A 15,925-nucleotide genomic window follows, 5' to 3' on the forward strand; every position below is an offset into this window, starting at 1 on the left:
CACCGCTCCCAGACGCCTCCTGCCTCCTGCCGTCCTACGTTCATGTGAATTGCCCCCACTCAGTTGGCCATGCAGAAACGGCCTATGATTCAAAGTTTTCTTTAGAGCATTGCCAGCTGAATCCACCAACAGTCTCAATAGGTTTCATTGTGGAGGATAGTAACGTTGGACTTTTGCCAGTCTTTAAGACCCATGAAAGATCCAGCACTTAGTCTCCTCCTTACCAGGACTGCAGGAAAGAGGCAGAGACTTAAAAGAGGTTGGAGTTTGCCTATCCTGTCTCTTGCACATTAAGGGCAGTGCCTTATTTGAGAGCCTTCAAAATCCAAGGGCCAGAACTGAAGCCCAGATACAATATTAGGGAGACGAACACATTGAGAATGAACTAAATGTGAACAAAATGGAAATTTCAGAAGTAAAATGACAGAACAGAGCCCCTAGGGGATGGGGCGGTATAAAAATGTAATCAATAAATAAAATAAATAAATAAATAAAACAGCCAAAGGAAGTCCCTCAACCATTTTTAAAACGTATATGCCCCTTATCGTGCTTAGATTTCATGAGTTATGAAAAGTCTTCTTATTCCAGTGAGTTCTTGGCTGTGCCCCTTGAGGGTTTTTTTTTTAATTGAGGTACCTTGAATTTGAGCTTGCACTCCTGTCAGGGCTATACCACTTTATACAGCAAGCAGGACTCAGGCAGCCCAATCCAAAGGGGGGTGGTTAGACTAGTAGCTGGGGATGGTGACATGACAATGTACCCTCAGTGCCCCCAATGCAATTTCAGGTGGCGTGGGGAGAAGGCAAACAGAAAAAAAATGACAAAAGCCCGAAAAAATCCCAAAGGGAAGACCGACTCACACCACACTTTTTGGTGGTGCAAGTCAGCTGCCAGCATAGGGAGCATTCCCAGGGTGAAAGTTTTTGGGAACGCCCCCTGGGGACACCCCCTGGAATGTGGGCACAGTCTCCTGCAGTGTAGAAACGGTGGCATGGAACACCACTTCCTGGGTCCTGCACCATAGTGCCCCACCACCAGGGTAAGTCTCTCTGCTCTGGCATCTGTGCCACTTTGTATGGTGCTAGTGGCATGGCTATCAACACAACACTTCCGCCACTTCCAGTGAGGCTTCACCCCCCCCCCCACACACACACACACACACACTTTGGATTGCCTGGCGTAGGAGGTTAAGAGCAGGTGCATTCTGATCTGGAGGAACAGGGTTTGATTCCTCACTCTGCCACTGAGCTGTGGAGGTTTATCTGGGGAATTCAGATTAGCCTGTACACTCCTACACACGCCAGCTGGGTGACCTTGGGCCAGTCACAGTTCTTCTGAGCTCTCTCAGCTCCACCTACCTCACAGGGTGTTTGTTGTGAGGGGGGAAGGGCAAGGAGATTTTAAGCCCCTTTGAGTCTCCTACAGGAGAGAAAGGGGGGATATAAATCCAAACTCCTCTTCTGTAAATGCTCCTGCATACAAAACCTCCTTTACAAAACCACCCTAGAACACAACCTTGACAGGAAAAAAGGTTCTAAACTTTCTATATCTGTGGATTTAAAAAAAAATTGTCTGGAGGAACAGTCAGTCCTCACCAGTGTGAAGAGGTTCATTAGGCACAGATTTACACATTTGTGGGAATTGGGCCTCTTTTATCTTCCAGAAGGAAAAAGTTGAGTGTGCCAGAAGGAAGAGAAATCTCAGTTCTTTATCAGAGTCTCATGGCCCTTTTATCGCCCAAGGGAACACACAAAAAAAGAAGCATACGCAAGCACAGCAAACAAGATGCAGAAGATTGTCTGGTCCCCATAGAGCATCTTATGAGATTTGCAACGGGAATCCCTTAATTAGCCAAATCCAACACATGTCTTCACGAAGTAAGTATTTTTTCTACCTATGCCCCTGTAGAGGCTTACAATTAAGGCAAATCCTCCTAATTTCTCCCTCATCCAATTTCGAGTTCTCGAGCAGCAGCAAAGGGAACAGCTTTCAAAGGTGTCGCAGGCATGTCACTGTGCTTCTTTGTGATGCGATAGCTTAATCACTTCATTCAAAGCAACCAGGAGTTCCTGGGGAATATGAAAACTTCGATTAAAACAAAAAATCCTGTGACTTTCAACGAGACACAAACTGTGCTGCAGCCTGCAGGAGGCCACGGCAGCGTGGAGGCAGGCATTCCAAGGGCGTTCCTGAAGAATTTCTGGAGCAAATTTCTGCCTGAAAATGCCCCCCATCAGCAGCGCAGACTTAAACCTCCAAAAAGTGTGGCATAAGTCTTTTGCATCTTGCTTTCCCAGGGGAGAAAGGAGTTTCTCCTTTTCCCTGGTATCTGTACTGCCAATTACCTATTTGGAGGCAGCAGAGCATCATGGTCTCTGGCTGCCGCTCTACACCCCCTGCCCCTGTAGATTGGGCTGTTATTTTATCTTGACAGCCCATTATTAGCCCTCATCTATCCTATTACCTTCTTCAAGTTTGATGAACCGATGATGATCCCTTATCAGTAGTTCTCCATCCTGGAGGCTGAACCACCAGAGCAGGGTGACTTGAGTTGCTGTATATCATCTGACTGATTCAGAAGAATACCACAGCCAGTGGTAACAAAAATTGCTGTGTGGTCCAGTTGGATTCCCCAGTACCACATTCTCCCATCCTCTCACCTGATGCACGTCACCCACGAGAGCAAGCAAGGTGATTTCAATTCCAGACCCAAACCTCAAACAGGATTGAAATGGGTCTCGACAATTGATTGAGATAGCTCTAGTCCTATGCTTGGATGGGTATTCTGGAAAAGGCCGAAGAACTTCATGCGTGAGACCACTTTCCTGAAGAGAGCACCTTTGTTCCAAACTTGACTTTGAAGTGATAATTCTAAATGCAATGACAAAAATAAGGACAAAACCCTTAAGCATCACTCTTTTACATCAGAAACTTCATATTTTTACATCTCTCTCTTCAAATCAGACTTCTGAATACGCACACACACTTGACTTCTTTTGCCCAACACTTTCCTCAGAGGGTAAAGCAGAAATACCCTTTAAACAATTTTAAACCACAGCAGGCGCTGGTCACACAGCCACATTTAAATCTGATTGATCTTAGTGGGAAACCTAAGCACATCCATTGAAGTCAGGGGGACTTTGAAATGCTTTTCAATGTGGCTTTTATTTGGGGGGTGGGGGTGGGGATTCCTTTTAAAAGCTTCTGCTATACAGTCGACTAAACCAAGGCTATCGTACTTTGTCCACATTGGCTCCTGCACATTTACTTTCTGTGTGTGTGCGGTTTAGCCTCTTTGGCAACTATTTTATGATTGGTTGCATCTTCTGTGGCTGCCATTTTGTGATTGGCTATGATTGGCTATATCCTCTGTGGCCGCCATTTTGTGCCCATCACTATGTGTTAGAATTCCAAAAATGCTCATGGGTTTTAAAAGGATGGGTATGCCTATATGATGCAGCATGAACACTGTGCATTTCCCACTATTATCTAGTGCATACTTGTGTCAGGACCATGCCTGTCAGTATCTTGATGTCTTGCTGTGTGTGATTTGCAATTGTTTTCCTGTTTCCCTCTTCCCTTCCTAGCAATCTCCTGTTAGCAATCTCCTGGCGCCAGCCCATCTTCAAAGAGGTGTGGATGGTTCCCAGGTTCTTTGTAGTTTTGTAGTAGAAACTGTAATGGACATTTGGTGTGGGGTGAAACGGGGGGGGGGGATTAGAAGATATAAGTCCTGGATCTGAGCTCTCTAGCTCAGATCCTGCTATACATTGTTACTCTTCGTTATCACCTGGAATAAACTTCTTTTGGACTTTCCTACAGTCTCTGTTATTTCCACGTTCGAGAGTCTGACAACTTGCAGGAAACAAAACCAGAAGCTAACAGAAGCCCTGATGGAGCTGGGATTTAAAAATAATTAAAGACCTGAAGTGTTGTAATTTGACTATATCGTGTTTTACAAGTTGTATGCTTCAGGGCCAGAATGCTTTGTTTTGTGGGGGTGGAATATACAATCTACTAACATCTTTATGTGAAACAGAGTATAGTTATTTTGATCAGTGTGCAAAACACGCTGGCTCTGCCCTCTGCCTGTACACAGGGCCACTTGACGACATCCTCATGGTTGCCATGAAGACACCACCAAGACTTTAAAAACATTTTTAAAATACTGTGATGGATCAATCCTGATCAAATGTGCAGCACAGCACTCTCATTCCCCTTCCACACTCTTTTTCCAAGTGCTGAAACAGTCACAGGAACTTGTTTGGTCCACAGGCACCATCTTACAAGTGTTGAGTCTACTCCACAACAGGTGCCTTGTGGTGAAGGTGAGTCTGAGAGAGTTCTGTGAGAACTGCAACTGGCCCAGCAGGTTTCATGGGGAGGAGTGGGGAAACAAACGTGGTTCACCAGATTAGACTCCATCTGGTTTTAACCACTACACCACACTGTTCTCCAAATTAGAGTTCACCTGCTCTTAATGGCTACACCATTCTGGTCACCATACTTGCATGCCTGGCAAATTACAAGCAAAGAGGAGAGTTCTCTGGATGGCTGACAATTGGGTCTTTCCACTGTGCTCTATTCACCAGGCTAGTGTTTTTTGTGCCTTAGGCAAACTATCACTTTGGTGTCCTTATTCAACAGAGAGAAAAGTGGGAAGTCTAGAATGAACTTTTTTTTAACCAAGCATTTAAAACAAACAGTTTAGAAATAAAAATAGAGACGTCCTTGGAAAACCCTCCATGTTCATTCCTGGCAGCTATAGGATACCGGAGTCAACAGCAAGATTTGAATCCTGTAGCACTTTTTAGAGATCAACTAGAATTTCAGGAGACAAGCTTTCAAGAGTCAAAGCTCCCTTCTTCAGATATCCTTCTTCTGGTTTCTTCAGAGGTAACAGATATGGAAATTCTAGAAGCCAGTTCAGCCAAACGTCCTTCAGACCAGCAGAGAAGACTGATCTTGCCTTCTATTGTATGAATTCCACACACAAACAGACATATAGAGTAAAACGGGACAACATAAAAAGTCTGAGCTAAGAAAGTCATATTATTGACCTTAGTCACATTTCATATGCCTTTCAGCTCATGTGACTCAATCATCTCCTTAAGCCACAACTACTAATGCAGCATCATGGGGACAGACCACATGCAATAAATATTTATGCTAAAATATACCACTGCATCTATCTCATGTTTAGTCTGGATCTATATACACCAAAGAAAATTATAACCAGGATACAGTACAAATAAAGGAACCTTAAAATGTAAAATCCTCCAAAATTTTAATGTATTATACAGAGAATCACCTCTACTCTATTCACACAATTACAATTTATGTTACTGATGATTAGTAGTCCTCTATGTGATAATAATCATTAACATGAATATCCTTAACAGATGATGATGAAGAGGAAGTGGAAGGAGGAGGAGGAGTTTGGATTTATACCCCATTTTTCTCCCCTGTAAGGAGACTCAGGGTGGCTTACAAACTCCTTTCCCATCCTTTCCCCACAACAGACACCTTGTGAGGTAGGTGGGGCTGAGCGAGTTCCAAAGAACTGTGACTAGCCCAAGGTCACCCAGCAGGAATGTAGGAGTGTGGAATGTAGGAGTGTGGAAACACATCTGGTTCACCAGATAAGAAGAGAAGAGTTTGGATTTATATCCCCCCCTTTCTCTCCTGTAGGAGACTCAAAGGAGCTTACAATCTCCTTTCCCTTCCCCCCTCACAACAAACACCCTGTGAGGTGGATGGGGCTGAGAGAGCTCCGAAGAACTGTGACTAGCCCAGGGTCACCCAGCTGGCGTGTGTGTGAGTATACAGTCTAATCTGAATTCCCCAGATAAGCCTCCACAGCTCAGGTGGCAGAGTGGAGAATCAAATCCAGTTCCTCCAGATTAGATACACAAGCTCTTAACCTCCTACGCCACTGCTGATCCTTGCAGATAAGCCTCTGCCACTCAGGTGGAAGAGTGGGGAATCAAACCCAGTTCTCCAAATTAGAATCCTCCTGCTCTTAACCACTACACCACACTGGCTCCCACGTATATTAATATATATGTATAATATATAACCACGTATATTAATTTGCATGGACACAATATTCTTAGACTGGCAATTGGAGAAATGAGACAATTTCCAGCTAAAGCCATCATTGGGGTGTCCAAATGTATGTAGATTCAAGCTGCAAGTGGAGCAGTGCCCAGAGCTATGGAGACCCATTACACTCATTTCATTCCCTGGTATCACAAAAACATCCAATCTGATTAGCTGATGTTTCAAATTAGGTGTTTGTCTGAAATCTACAATGGAAGTGTTTTGATAACCCAGTACCTCAGACAACACATGCCAATGTTTCGAGATGACCTGTTGTGAAATTAAAGGAATGTGTGACATTTCAGTTTGTCTCTTTCCTTTTAACTGAGAGCAGTGAATCTCTCGTTCTCTTTTCCCCACACCTTTCATATTATATTCATTCATTCATTCATTCATTCATTCATTCATTCATTCATTCATTTATTACTTAAACTTTTATACCGCCCCATCCCCGAAGGGCTCTGGGCGGTGTACAACACAAAAATATAAATTAAATTACTAAAACCATTAAAACAGCGATAGCAGTAAAAGAGGCGTCCGCCAACCCCAATTTTAAAATTCTCCCCGGGAAAAGAGAGGGGGAGGCGGGGAGTCACGTTAGATGGTAGGCCCAGATATAAGAGCCAACTGGGGGGCACCGTTTCAGCGGCTCGTGATATGCTGGTGATAACCCTCTCCTCTTGGCCAATTAATGTTCTGGCTTCCTTGTTATTATCTCATATATAGGAAGAATTTCTTTTAATTCTAATTAACTGACTCGGCGGTAAACAGTCTTTTAAATGAAAAGAGTTGTAATGTAGGAGTTCATTCCTATCCGAAACTTTGTGGAAACATCTTGCTCTTAATTTGTTATATTAATCCACCAACAGTTCAGTGTCCAAAAATGGCATGCTGGTTTTTTATTGCTGCAGCATGTGAACTTGATGTGTTCATGTACAGAATTTATCTACTTTAAAAAAATCCCCCACAATTTTATCACTAGCAAATAAATATCACATGGATATAATCTATGCCCCTCGGGGATAGGGCGGTATAAAAATCTAATAAATAAATAAAATAAATAAAAATAAAATATGCACCTCTTGTACATAATGAAGACTTTTTCATGCACCTCTTGTACATAATGAAGACTTTTTCATAGGGGTTAGTCACATTGTTACAAATTACATTTCTTTCCAAAGCCTCCACACACAGGTTCGCAACTCTTGGGAAGACAGCAAAATCCAGAGTGATTACCACAGACTATCCAACAATACCTGCATCCAGCCTTTGAGGTCAGAATGATAGGTTAATTTTTAATTAATTTTCATTGCTAATGAAACTGTGGAAAATTATTACCCTTTTATTGGACTCAGGTGCTGGAGCATTACTATATCACAAACTCAGATGCTAAATGATTGAATTTTAATTGTCTCCCCCTCTCCTTTGAAGACCATTATCCTAGAAAGATGGTTCCAGTTCTTGTATAATCCCAAGTGAACACTGATGTCTGCAATTACTGCTTACCAAGTGGAGAGCTCAAACTGAAGCGTACATTTGCAGGTACAGATGGAACATGAAAATGTATTCTCGAAGGCTTTCACGGCCAGATTCAACTGGTTCTGGTGGGTTTTCCGGGCTGTGTGGCTGTGGTCTGGTGGATTTTGTTCCTAACGTTTCATCTGCATCTGTGGCTGGCATCTTCAGAGGTGTATCACAGAGAAAATGTGACTTTTCTCTGTGCTACACCTCTGAAGATGCCAGCCACAGATGCAGGCGAAACGTTAGGAACAAAATCCACCAGACCACGGCCACACAGCCTGGAAAACCCACCAGAACCAGAACATGAAAAGGATTTGCACAGATTGGAAATGGCTGTTGCTGTTATTGTTAGTAGCAGCAAATTCTTCCTAACAATTGTCCTGCAGTAAAGTTGCAAACTGGAAATCCTCCATGGGAGAGCACAGAACCCGCCCCCAAAATTGCCCCATGTTATTTCCCCCAATCTGGGTTTTTTGAAAATCGCTAAACTAGTGAGTAGCAAGTCTTTTAAAAAATCCCAGGTTGCAGTCGCTTGTGAGCCAACAGCAGGGCAGGAAGCACTTTATTTGCCTCCCTTTTCCTTTAAAAAAAATTGTGGCTTTCATCTGTGTAGCTATGCAGGTGCAGATGGTCATATCCTGGAACATCAGTATGGCTGTGGGGGTTCATCTGTACATGGCTGTGTTGCTACACATGGGTGGGCAGTAATTTAAAAAAATAGACTCATCTCCGTATGAAGGTGCGACAGCAAGCCCAGTTTGTTTCCATGGGCTCCAATTGCTGCCTACACAGATGCATGTGAATGCAAAAACAAGAAAATGGGTTCCTTTATCCCAACTGCAACTTGTTATACATTTGTTGTGCAGAAGGGGCCAGAAAGAGAATGATCAATATTTTGATGTATGTTCCTTTAAATAGGATTGTTTCCCTGGCACACCTGATGTTTATAAACTCTGGTCATGTTTTATTATGAGCCAGTTGATGCTCTGTTGTACTTCTTGTTCTCTGTATATGTTCAGAGACTTTTTGTCTCCAGGCTTCTTCTCTCTCTATTAAACTTTGCTGTTGTCCTATGGGCATGTATGGGGATTGCTGTGTTTGCTGTGACTAAGAGACATTGCAAATATCAAACCCGGAGTCAGCATTGTTTGTGTTGTTTGACAGTGAAAATGAAGTCCACATAAAACACAGAAGTTGGGCCTCTTCATTTACACTTCAAAGGAGACAAAACTGGAAAACATTTGGAATTCAACACTCCAAGTGTACTGTTCTATACGCATGCTGGGAAAAATATCGAAGCGTTTCTGTACAGTACGTTTTAGGAAAAGTAAGAACCCTGTTGGGTGCACCGGGCAATCAGCTACACCTGCTATGACAATAATGCTTCTGCAAATTCTCTGTGTACTTTCCTACTGCTCTGATAAAGCACACCAAAAATATGCCTCTTTTTGACAGGCAATTTGACCTTCTTTTTTTGTCCCAGCCCAAGAATAACCCTGCTTGATATGATCCAATATGTGAAGGAGATTACATGGGAAAGATTGACAGCTTCACATGTTTCATACTGACTGAACAGAAAAGAAGTTGAAGTTTGAGGGAGATTTTTTTTAAAAGCTTGTTGCTAAAGAAAAAAAATATGCTACCTATTCTGAAGGAACATCAACAGGAAATTCTTACAAATACTATCATTTTTTTTTGTGAAAGAAAAACATCTAGGAAGGATAAACACGTTAAAGTCTATTGAACTGTGCCACACTTAATTGCCAAAGTTATTAATTTTGCTTTATATGTGTATGATGTTACCTCCAGAGTTCACAGAATGGGTTGCCATGACGACACTGAAGTAATCATATATTGCTAAATATATCATTGCCTAGTTTGCTAAAAATATAAAGGAGGCAGCATTTTTAAAAGTGGTGACTAACAGGCTGATTACCTACGGGGCAACTGCCATGCTTTGGCAGCTGGAGAATGTCGGGGCAAAAAATCTTGTTCTGGTGAACTTCCTCCCTGTGGCGCACCAAGAGAAGAGGCACACCAGGACAAGATTTCTTCTGCTGACATGTTTCCTCTTGCCCCGCCTGTACTTCTCACTTTCCCCGCAGAAAGACTTTTGCACCAGAGTGGGTCAAGAGTGTGGCAGAGCCGATTGTGGGTAATTGTGCCAGGATACAAAGAAAAGAGTGTGCACACCCAGTCCTCCAGCCATCCTCTAGGCCTAGCCTGTCTATTGGTATTCCAGGATAGGCTCTTTAGTCTTAAAGTTACAGCTTTCCAACAGACTAAGAAGGCTAATGAATATTAGCAGTAGCAAGTGAAGGCACATAGAGACACTTAAGTAGTGAGTCTCAATTCAAACCAATGTCTTTCTTTTCACTGAGTTACATACAGACTAACATTTAAGAACTTCGACCTAGCAAGCACAATTTGCCCCCACCCAGAGAAACCCAAAACACCCCCTGAAATCCTGTTCTTGGAAGAGAGGATGAGATTTAAAGAAGGTAGTGAGGCAATCTCCATTCCTTTGGTCAGTATATGTAATATAGGCAGCTGGGACACTTAGGATACGACAAGATACTGATTCACAGAACAGAAATTCTGATTGAACTAAATGTATGGAGAAGCAGGCAGGCAACTGACCCAAAGGCTAAAGAGAGAGCCTAGCTGGGGTGATAACATGGCTGGACTTGGGAAGAGCAAACAAAGCAATTCATATTTGGAAACAAGACAGTCCTTAGCCAAACACAAGATGATGAAGAGATCCCAGGAGGTGGTGGTGGTTGGCTAACCATTTGGCTTTCCAAAATCGTAGATAAGGATGCTCATTGCAAAAGGTAGATATTTTGGAGTTCCCCATCTCACAGTTTAAGTACAGGGGAAAGAATGTGCCATAATTGTAGCTAACATGGAATCTCCCAGACTTGGTTTCTTTATTCACTGCAAGTGTGAACTGGAATTTTGTGTGGGATTGTATGGTGGAAGGAGAGACACAAATATGTCCATTATGAAGCGATTTCCCATATTATCTTGTACCTCCAAACTCCCAGTCACACAAAGACAGGATTAACCTCATCCTTTGTCCCACAAGAGACTAGGGAAAACATTGATCCAACAGAGCCTCAGCACAATTTGGTGTCCACACAGGAGGATATGTGGTGAAAGGAATGGGCTAACAACTGTGATGTGGAGTCATGCCCTTTGATTAGCAAGTGGCCATTAGGTGCCAAATGCAGGAGCAGTTCTTTTGGTTTGAACAATGTTTGAATCATTCCCCATGCAAGTCCCATTTACCAAATTGTGCAGCACGAGCTACAGGCTTTGTTCCTGGAGAATCGACAAATCAAATAATACGAAATGTGTATTCAGTTCTCATATGTGGATCCCAGGAAATAAAATAGTCAAGCAGACTGGCCAGATCTTATTTTATACACAATTGCCAAAACAACCCATTAACGCTCAAGAAAGACACACATTGTCAAAATACTTAATTGATTACAAGGAAGAGTTTTAATAAAGCATGGTGGGAGATTGCAAACTAGTGTATTCAGAAAACGTTCCAACAATTTTAAAAAACAGCATGACGATAATTTTTCTAATCTATTTTCATCGTGCATCTTGCTTTGTCAGATGACGTTGTCCTTTGCTGTCGAACATTCCAAGGGTTTTCAAAAAGGCACAAAGAGGTTAATTATAATGGGGATAATGTATCTCAGCTTGTGTTTCCCGACATAACCCAGTAAGATAATTGCAGCTCGTAAGACGGTTTGCTTAAGTGACCAGACATTTGTGACCATTTTGGATAATAACGATCATGGGGCAAATGTCACTTTCCAATCTAGACTTCTAAATTCCACATTTTAAAAAGAGTATGTTTTATCGCGCAATGACAAAGGTGACAGAAATAAAGAGAGGTCTTGAGGGAGAGCAACAAGCAATCTTCGGAATACAATGTCAGCTTAGACTGGTCTGTGGCTAATCACCATATGATAAAATGAAGGTTTAACAGACAATCCAGTCTGTGAGAATGCCTGTTCCAGTTTGAACCTTCCCATGTTCCACAAATATCTTGCTCTATGTGCTAGGTTTGAAATTGGGCAGGAGACAGTGTGGAATGGGCAAGGAAAGGTCCACTTACCTTGCACCAGAAGTGACATCACACTCTGATGCAATATCAAGGTGATTGTCCCACCCTCACCCCCACTTCTCTCCAGTGGCAGAGAGGAATAAAGGGAAAAAGCTGGGAAATTTCCTGCCATAATGCAAGACCTGTCCCTGTCCTTTTACATACTCTTTCTCTTTACAATGCTCAGGCAGGGGCGTAACGAGGCAGCCCTGGGCAAACTGTAGCCCTGGGCAAAATCTGAGTTGGATGCCCCCCCCCCCCGCATGGGCGGCCACTCTACCACGACCAAATATTTTTTGCACCAGGTCATTGGTGCCTGCAGGGGGTGCATTTTTAGACATATCAGCACCAAAATTTCAGCATATCATCAGGAGACTGTCCTTATGCTACTCCCCAAATTTGGTGAGGTTTGGTTCAAGGAGTCCAAAGTTATGGGCTCCCAAATGGGGTGCCCCTTCCCCCATTGTTTCCAATGGGAGCTAATAGGAGATGGGGGCTACAGTTTTGAGGGTCCATAACTTTGACCCCCCTGAACCAAACTGCACCAAACTTGGGGGGGCATCATCTCCAGATGATACCCTGAAATTTTGGTGCTGATACATCCAAAAATGCACCCCCCTGCAGGAACATCCTAGAAATTCTGCCTCAAGAATCTTTGTTCTGCATTGAGTTTTCTGCATTGCTGTCAATGGGGTTGCAGGCTGTGGGGGCACATTTCTGAAGGCACAGTCTCAAAACTTTCAGGGTCTCACTTCAGGGACTGCCCTAAATGATATCCCCCAAGTTTGGTGCATGAGTTCAGGGGCACAAAGCAACCCTCAAAACTGTAGCTCCCATCTCCTATTAGCTCCCATTGGAAACAATGGGGGATAGGGGCACCCCCTTTGGGAGTCCATAACTTTGGACCCCCTGAACCAAACCTCACCAAACCTGGGGGGTAGCATATGGACAGTCTCCTGATGATGACAGCTTGAAATTTTGGTGTCGCTGAGCCTGGGAAAAACTGCGCCCCTGCAGGCCAAAAAAATGGAAAACCACTAAAAATACCCCAAAACTTAATCCCAAAGCATTTTGATGCCTCTCCCACAAGGTGATGCTTTCTTGGGCAGTTGCCTCACCTTGCCCAGCTCGCCTGGCATCATTACGCCAGTGTGCTCAGGGCAGGACTTCACCCTTGAAGATCCAAAACTAGAAAAGATGTTCCTCAAGAAAACTGTAGAATGCTGGGAAACTCAACAGAAGCTCATGGTAACTAATATTTAGCAACTGAAGATCCTACATTCTCTAAGTAGCAAGTCTGCTGAACTAGTTGTAGGCTGAAGTGTGACACCCAAGCTGCCTCACAACCTTACCAGCTAAAAGGAACTTCATATGGGTTTGAGTCAGTGGTGGGATCCAAAAATTTTAATAACAGGTTCCGATGGTGGTGGGATTCAAACAGTGGCGCCGCTGCACACACGCACCTCCAGTCCCTATTGTAAGGTGACCAGACGTCCCGGTTTTCTGTCCCATGTCCTGTGGGGTTTTTTAACTGTCCCAATTTTGCCTTTGGGGCGCTCCCCGGTTTCCAGCCCTGTTACAGGGTGGGAAACAGGGGAGCGCCCCAGAAAGCAGTGCAGCAGCCTCCTGAGCACGCACGCACGCACGCACGAATGAATAATAAATAAATAAATAAATAAATTCATATATGGCAGATGGGTATAATTCTCCAACCACCTACATAAACACCTGACATCACCCTTTGCACACATATGTTCAGCTTGCCCCAACAACCAACTTGGTGTTCTCATTTAGAAAACCCATTTCTTTTTTCCTTGATACAATATGGCTGATGGAGAGAAATTAAGCAAATTTGGGGCGAGCACTTGGTTTTTGGGAGCCCTTCTAATCCCATTTTACTCCTAGGTATGTGAAAAAAGTGTATTGGGAAAACAGCATTTCCTTACTTCATCATAATCACCCCCTGCCTGAAGACAAAGGATCAAGCTGTTGCTTCCAAAGGTCTATGACTCAGTGGTATTGCATTTGGCTTGCAAGTAGAAAGCCCCAAGTTAAATTGTCAGCACGTCCTGTTAAGAAAATATCAGGTAGTAAAATGATATGAAAGGCCTCAAACAAAGATGCCAGAGAGATGCGAGTCAGAATAAATAGAACAGTCCTTGATAGACTAGTGGTCTGGTTAGTATAAGGCAGATTAATGTTATTTTATTATTTATGTTACTTTGTTATACCTGCCTTTCTCCCCAAATGGCAACCAAAATGTGTCCTCCATTTTATCCACATAACAGTCTGGTAAAGTAAATTTAGGCTGAGTCTATGTGGCTGCCCAAGGTCACTAGAAAGCTTCCATGGCAGAGTGGAGATTCCAATCTGGACACAATAACCACTACACTGCACTAAATACACTAATACCTCTGTAACATCTGGGCCCATAAATTCTAGAAAAGATACCTATTCCTTGGAGACATGGGAGATTTCAACCCATAGCTAGCAGGAACGAGTGAGGTGGTAGGTCCCTCAACAGCCCAGCCCTGCTAAAAGCGAATGCTACCAATCATGAGTGATTTCAGCTTACCTCACAGGCTGTTGCCTCAGAAAAACAAAGCAAACAGTAACAGGCTTCAGCTTACAGCCCATTCCATTTGAAAACTTCAAGAAACCACACACAGATGGCAAAGAAATTACTAATAAAGCACTAGTGCTTAATGAACTATAAGTTGAAACTGGGAACAACCGGGAGACATATTACTTCTGAACAAAAAACATTAAACTGTAGAAGAGCAACTCGTGTCTGGGTAACCACTGAAACCACCAATGCTGTCATCTAAGAGGTCCCTTTTAGCAGTTTGGGTCAAATGAAGCACAGTTTTTTGAGTCTACACATGCAGCATGTTTGCAAATTTTCAAAAGCCTGCGGGATAAGGCTTGGATCATAGCTGAGATCACAAGGAATACAGGAAAGGCAGAATTAGAAAATGGCAGGCTTACACTTACCATGGCAGGTTTACACTTACATTTACTACACTTACAGCAGGAAAGGCTGGTGGGTGAAGACAAACATACCAGCATAATGCCAATGTGCAATATTACTTTCAGTGGAAAACTGGAAGCGACATCATAACGTTGGAGGCAATGCTGTAGGATTCAGCCAAAACTCTACAGTTGAACCTTGCAAATTGAGGTAAATACTAGAGCGTCCATCATCCCAACATGATGATGTAACTTTCAGTTTTATGCAAGATGTGATGTCACATGGACACGTGAGGTTTATCACCCCCTCCAATTTTTCCCCTGCTGGCCTATGAACCAGTGACAAGAACATGGGCCAATGGCAGGGGGTTTCCCAGCACCCCCACTATAGTCTCTCCATACTACTAAGCAACCGCCCATGCCGGGGGTGGGGGGGGGGCAAACTCAGATTTTGTCCCCAGGCTCCATTTCCCCTTGATACGCCTCTGTACAAAAATCAATTCCCCCTGAGGAAATGACAAATTCAAAAGGCAGATTCCATAGCAGCACATTTCCACTGAGTTCCTGCCCCAAACTCTGCCCTTCCCAAACTGCAGTTAGCAATCCTAGAAAGTTGTCTGCGAATCAGTTAATTCCTCATAGTCCCATACTGATGAATGTTGTTTTATGCAGATTCCATTCCTGAGTTGATTTTATAGATTGCCCAGGGCTATGATGGATTCTGCTGTAAATCTTTTTGTCTTATGGCACTTGGCAGAAGACTAATGAGATTGTGATCATGGTCTGCAATAACTGCTTCTGTCGTATCATCGCAAGCATATACTAAAATGTGTTCTGCAATTACACTTATTCCTGCAAGACCTGCCAACCCATACTGATACTCTTGAACTGCTGTTTTTATTCCAAATAGCATGCTCAACCCTCCATAGAAGCGTTCTGGGGTTCACAATGTAGTAAGCTAGCTGCTTCCTTTAGGTAGCAAAACTTGCCAATATCAGTCTTTTCCATCTTGCTCTGAGATTATTTTTGTCTTGGCAAGGTCAGGTAAAAATTCCTCTGTCATGGGCACTTGATAGTGAGCTCACAGCAGCAGTGGCGTAGCTGGGCCAAACTGCGCCCGATGCGCATTCCACATTTTTTCTTTTTCACCCCCCCCATTCCTTCTGCAGCAGTCTCTCACCCGCCTTCTTCATGGTAATTCTTTCTATT

Source organism: Sphaerodactylus townsendi, linkage group LG04, assembly GCF_021028975.2.
Source record: "Sphaerodactylus townsendi isolate TG3544 linkage group LG04, MPM_Stown_v2.3, whole genome shotgun sequence".
Lineage (NCBI taxonomy): Eukaryota > Metazoa > Chordata > Lepidosauria > Squamata > Sphaerodactylidae > Sphaerodactylus > Sphaerodactylus townsendi.